At 42.9% G+C, this 6,880-nt stretch overlaps 1 pseudogene; it reads left to right on the top strand.

The window, feature by feature from the left end:
* The first annotated feature begins 2,997 nt into the window (after positions 1–2,997).
* Positions 2,998–3,115, top strand: LOC126212864 (5S ribosomal RNA; annotated as a pseudogene).
* The last annotated feature ends 3,765 nt before the right edge of the window (positions 3,116–6,880 follow it).

The raw sequence follows: 6,880 nt of genomic DNA, 5'->3' as shown, positions 1-6,880 counted from the left end.
CTTACGGAAAAGGCTAAAGCAGAAGCCTTACCGTTTACAATTGCTACAAGCCCTGACACCCGATGACAAAGTCAAACGCTTTGAATTTTCGGCGCGGTTGCAACAGCTCATGGAAGATGATACGTTCAGTGCGAAACTTGTTTTCAGTGATGAAGCAACATTTTTTCTTAATGGTGAAGTGAACAGGCACAATGTGCGAATCTGGGCGGTAGAGAATCCTCACGCATTCGTGCAGCAAATTCGCAATTCACCAAAAGTTAACGTGTTTTGTGCAATCTCACGGTTTAAAGTTTACGGCCCCTTTTTCTTCTGCGAAAAAAACGTTACAGGACACGTGTATCTGGACATACTGGAAAATTGGCTCATGCCACAACTGGAGACCGATAGTACCGACTTCATCTTTCAACAGGATGGTGCTCCACCGCACTTCCCTCATGATGTTCGGCATTTCTTAAACAGGAGATTGGAAAACCGATGGATCGGTCGTGGTGGAGATCATGAGCAGCAATTCATGTCATGGCCTCCACGCTCTCCCGACTTAACCCCATGCGATTTCTTTCTGTGAGGTTATGTGAAATATTCAGTGTTTAAACCTCCTCTACCAAGAAACGTGCCAGAACTGCGAGCTCGCATCAACAATGCTTTCGAACCCATTGATGGGGACATGCTGCGCCGAGTGTGGGAGGAACTTGATTATCGGCTTGATGTCTGCCGAATCACTAAAGGGGCACATATCGAACATTTGTGAATGCCTAAAAAAACTTTTTGAGTTTTTGTATGTGTGTGCAAAGCATTGTGAAAATATCTCAAATAATAAAGTTATTGTAGAGCTGTGAAATCGCTTCAATCATTTGTAATAACCCTGTACATATCGGTTGAATTATTAATTCATTCTTTTGAATGAAACAAGTCTGTGGGAGCAACCGAATGAAAACAATCATGCCAGTCGGTTGTAGTTTTTCCTGCCGGTTGGATTATTATTCATTTGTTTCTTTTTTCCCGAGTGAAAGCAGTCAGTGGGAGCAAGCGAATGAAATGATTCGACACCATTGCACCTTTGCGTATTGACTGAATTATTCGTTCTTTCTTTTCAAGTGACAACAATCAGTGGTTTTTCTGTCGGTTAAACCACGTATTCATTCTATTAACTAAACTAGTGTTTTAGCTGACCGAGCTATACATTCACTCATTTGAGTGAAACCAGGCTGCAGTACTTTAATTAGTTGAACAAAAGCAGCGCCAGAGGCTGGTCCTAACTGAAGACGTATCTCCAGAGTATGCCAAAGTTAAAATAAGCAGTACACATTTTCGTTAATTATGTACCGGATGGAGCAGTTTTTATTTTCATCATGTAAAACTATTTCATATATTGTTGTGGGTTAAATTGATCCAGGTGCCGTTAACGAGTAATTAACTGATCTGACATATCGCTGGGGTAGGCCTGCAATCACTTAAATTGCCGGCTCCAGACAGAAACTTAAACCCCGGACATCTGGATCAGATTATTTTCCCGAACACAAACAGTCTGTAGATGATAAGTTCGCCGATGGCCACGATGTTTCACGTGGAGCGAGGACATCTGAGGGGAACTGTATCCGCGCTTGCGTTTCAGTGCTGAGAATGCCAGCGGGCTCGCGCCTATAGAGATCATCAGATATAAATTACACTTCAGAGTAACAAGGATTTGTGAAAGCGCATTATAGAGGCGTTCATGTACTGACGGAGTACTAATTTGCAGTAAGGACTATGAACGTAAATGAAATGAGTTTTACACAGCTCAGTGAGTAGAAGGCAAACGACATTTACGATATTCAGTTTTCTGGCGGGCTGGGCTGTTTGCCGACGACATTGTAATTCTGTCAGAGACAGTAAAGGACCTGGAAGAGCAGCTGAATGGATTGGACAGTGTCTAGAAAGGATGATATAAGATGAACATCAACGAAAGCAAATCGAGGATAATGGAATTCTGAGGGAATTAAGTTAGGAAATGAGACAAAGTAGTTGATGAATGTTGCTATCTGGGAAGCAAAATAACTGATGATGGCCGAAGTAGAGAGGATATAAAATGTAGACTCGCTATGGCAAGGAAAGCGTTTCTGAAGAAGAGATATTTGTTAACATCGAGTACAGATTTGTGAGGAAGTCTTTTCAGGAAGTATTTCCAAGTAGTGTAGTCATGTATGGAAGTGAAAGACGGACGATAAATAGTTTAAGACAACACGAATATAAACTTTCTAAATGTGGTGCTACGGAAGAATGCTGAAGATTAGATGGGTAGATCACGAAACTAATAAGGTACTGAATAGAATTGGGGAGAAGAGGAATTTGTGGCATAACTTGATTAGAAGATGGGATCTGTTGGTAGGACACATTTAGTATTAGAGGGACGCGTGGAGGGTAAAAATCGCAGAGGGAGACCAAGAGATTAATACAGTAAGCAGATTCAGAAGTATGTAGATTGCAGTAGTTCCTCGGAGATGATGAGGCTTGCACAGGATAGAGGGTCATGGAGAGCTGCATCAACCCCGTCTCTGGACTGAAGACGACAACAGCAACAACCCCAAAGTTTGTACGTGCAGGCATATAAACGATATACCCTAGTGAAATCGGGTGGTTATTGTTAAAATAAAAATTCTGTAAGTAACTTAAAATTTCCCAAAAGTTTCTATCTTTATTCACGTAGAAGATATAGTATTTTGAAATCGGATGAATATTTTTGAAACACCGTGTATATAATTAGTCTAGTGGACAATATCGGAAGTTCCGTGAAGATGTTAGCGGATGATGCAGCTGCCTATCGGAAGGCTACAATGCCACGAGATTATAGCGACCTGCTGAGGATCGTTGGTTGGTGCAGAAGAGGCAGTTAGCCCTCTATATAAACAAATGTAACGTGTATACAGCCGAAGACGCCCATTACTGGTCGATTACATTATTGGCGACAAAAGACTGGAGAAAGTGAAAACAGTGAAATACCGATGAGTAATCGTACGGAGAGCCGACGGCCTTGCCACAGTGGTAACACCGGTTTCCGTCAGATCACCGAAGTTAAGCGCTGTCGGGCTGGGCTAGCACTTGGACGGGTGACCATCCAGTCTGCCGAGCGCTGTTGGCAAGCGGGGTGCATTCAGCCCTTGTGGGACAAACTGAGGTGCTACTTGATTGAGAAGTAGAGGCTCCGGTCTCGTAAACTGACATACGGCCGGGAGAGCGGTGTGCTGACCACATGCCCCTCCATATCCGCATCCATTGATTCTGAGGATGACACGGCGGCCGGTCGGTACTGTTGGGCCTTCCATGGTCTATTCGGACCGAGTTTAATCGTACGGAGAGACGAATAGTGCAATGTGCACATAAAACTAATTCTGGCGAAAACACGTCAGGCTGTGGGTCCGTCGAAGAATCTTATGGTAATGATGTTCATCCACGAATGAAGTGGCTTACAAAACAGCTGTAAGGCCGATTCTTCAGTATTACACATCAGCGTGTGATCAATATAAGATTGGGTAAATGGTAGAGCATTGGGTAAGTAGTAGAGCTAGAGGAGACGCATCGAAGAGCGACGCCTTTCGTCACGGGATAGTTTAGGTAGTGCGAAAAGGTTACGGAGCTTCTCAACAGTCCAACTCCATTGGTATACGCTACGGTACGCTCGTGCACCACAGAAAGATTTACGTCTGAAACCCGTAGACAGTGTGTTCGAAGAAGGGTAAGACAACTCGTTACTTCCTCTCATAAATTTATCGCGAAACGACCTCGAGTATCACTGTTGTTGTTACTAATGTCATTAGTGAAACACACGCAATAACTTGAGCTAAATCTTAAAGCGTAAGAGTTCTACAGAGCAGCAATACTTTATTCCTATTTATGAAAAGTGTTCACCGAAACAGGCATAAATTTGTAATAGCCCACCAAAATAAGATAATATGATGGATACTGTATGCGTTTATCTGACCTTTTCATTATCTTGAAGACACAACAAGACAGAAAACGAATCGAAACTATAAAGATGAATCAAAAACAAAACTTTACGTATCTTCATTCAAGCGTGTCACAAAGATCAACCTACAATATTTTAAAAAAAAATGTAATTGTAAGGAATGAGAGAAATAAACGGAGGGGTGAGCTGAACTATTTGCAAAGGAATTTAAATGAAAGCAGCCAAAAACGTAAACAAGCGTTCGCTTTTAAGCCCGTGCCAGTTAACACATATTGTGCAAAGCTAACAGGCACTGAAACTACACATATGCCCTGCTGCTAAGTATCATTCGCCGCAGCAGGGCATTCTGCCGCATTCCAGCAGCCTGGTGTTTGTGTCTACACAGCTGACGCCGAAGAAAGCCTTGCCATCGGAAAAAGATTCCAGCATTTTCAAAAGCGCGTCGTGGATCTTCTCCATATCGTGATAACATGTTGACTCAAACAGGCTTCATATACACCACTAGAAATAGAATTACCTGTAGTGTACAACCTAGTGGGTATTTAAACTCTGCTGGTTACTTGATCAGTACGATGAGGGATTCGTCCAGCAAAGAAGTCCTGGACTTGTTTATTGATCTACGCATATTTCATATGGCTGTAACAAAGAACAAAAGAAAGCAGATTGCGATTTAACCTGGAGTAGACAACGATGTCATTATAGATGGAGCATAGCGGATTAACGCGGAAGGTAATCGCTGTGCCCTTTCAAAGAAGCTATCCCATTTTGTTTCAGTGGTTTAGAGAATCACGAAAATCTCAGTCAGAATAGCCGAATTGGAACTTGAATCGCCATTCTCCTGAATACAAGTCCAGTGACTTATCACTGCTCCTTCTCGCTCGGTAAAACAAAGAACAACAGAGTATCCATAAGCTTCCCTTGCTACATGTAGAAAAGTAATGACCTATCGCAGTGCGGCTGGTCCCGGCGGAGGTTCGAGTCCACCCTCGGGCATGGATGTGTGTGTTTGTCCTTAGGATAATTCAGGTTTAAGTAGTGTGTACGCTTAGGGACTGATGATCTTCGCAGTTAAGTCCCATAAGATTTCACATACATTTGAACATTTTTCTTCCTATCGAAGTACAAAGAAAAACTCTAGGGTAAAAAAACAACGGCTCACCACAAAGGAATTATCCGAATGAGACGGGATATATAGAGATGATACTAATTTACAGACAAACAAATGATTACCATTTGCGAAAAAAATGATGGATGGTTTACTCAAGAGAAAGAGCTTCACGAGTTGAGAAAGTCAATAATGCGATGGTTCGCCCCCAGCCATTATGCAAACATTGATTGCTAAATGTGTTGGATGTCCTCCTGAGTGATATCGTGCCTAATTATGTACAGTTGGCGAGCTGGATCCCCAAAATTCCTAGCTGGTTCGAGGATCATGCCCATAATGCTCCAGACGTTCTCAATGGGGGAGTGACCCGGCGACCTTGCTGCCCGAGATAGGGTTTGGGAAGCGCGAAGACAAGCAGAAGAAACTTTCACCATATGCGGGCGGGCATTATCTTACTGAAATGCAAGCCCAGGATAGCCTCCTGTGAAGGGCAACAAAACTGGCCGTAGAATATCGTCGACGTACCGCTATTTCTGTAAGGGTGCCGCGGATAACAACCAAAGGTGTCCTGCTATGAAATGAAGTGCACATCAGACCTTCTTTCACGGTTGTCGGGTAGTATCGCGGGCAACAGTCAGTTTTCATCCTAACACTGTCTGGGGTGTCGCCAGACTCGTCTTCGCCTGGAATCTCACTGACTGGAGTAGAATTTTCTTCAGTGATGAGTCCAGCTTGGGACTGACTTCCCATGACCAGCGAAGGTGTCTCTGGAGACGGCTCGGACAGTGTTGGGATACTGACCTGATTGTCTCCCGCCATGCGGCCCGATCTAACGTGGCAATTGGACAGAATGTGAGACGAAATTCCTCAGGAGAACATCCAGGAAATCTGCCAATCAATGCCAAACCGAATAAACAGCTTGCATATGTGCCAGAGCTGAACAATAGCGTTACTGACTTCCTCAGTTTATGAAGCTCTTTTGCCTGAATAAATCCACATTCTTTTCTGAAATTGTAATGATTTGTTCGTCTTTACATGTACATCACATCTACTGTGTTCCGTCGCAGTTGGATAATGCCTTCGTATTGCTTTGTTTTCAGTGTTTAATGAAGAGAGGGCAGCATTTTGACGAGTACAGCTTCTCCAATAAAAACGTTTTTAAGATTACAAGCAATATTTTTAAGATTACCTGTAATTTAGAACGGCCTGCATGGTCCGTGGTACACACTGTAGCGCGACGATCAGAAAGCCGCCCAGGATATAATTTCTACAAGACTGTTCTAAACGAACTCAACCGTAATCTTGTAATAAACTGTAGAGAGATATTTGCAAGGTACTTTCTTCAAAGAAAAATTTCATTGCTGTAGTAAGCAGGAGGAGTGTCTGGAGCAAAAATATACGCAAAGGCACTCCTAAGTGCATCAGATGTTGGCGAACAATGGGGTCAGACTATGGTGGTACCTTTATAGTAGATGCCCAGTTTTGTGTCATCACGTGAGATGAACCTCTGTCATTCTGCACTACCAGTGTGTTAACATGTTTGTCATTTAGAAATGACATCAACTATCATTCAGATTTCACGTTACTATGTGGCCTAGGAGGGCTACATTCAGATAAGAACACAATCTCTAGTATCACTAAGCTCTATTTAGCAGTATGAGGTTCAAACTAAGTCTTTAAATTAAGATAGGTTTAATTTACTGACGGCACTTGTTTTGGACCACTGTCGGATTCACGTCTCATCCGCTTCTCTTCAGCCAATGTCGTTCATGTGGGTAACGCGATATGATGAACCTCAGTCGCAATATCTGGCCAGTGTCCAGCCGACTGATAAT

This window comes from Schistocerca nitens, chromosome 1 (assembly GCF_023898315.1).
Source record: "Schistocerca nitens isolate TAMUIC-IGC-003100 chromosome 1, iqSchNite1.1, whole genome shotgun sequence".
Classification (NCBI taxonomy): domain Eukaryota; kingdom Metazoa; phylum Arthropoda; class Insecta; order Orthoptera; family Acrididae; genus Schistocerca; species Schistocerca nitens.
Note: the sequence above shows the minus strand (reverse complement) of the source record. Positions and strands in the feature narration are given on the sequence as shown.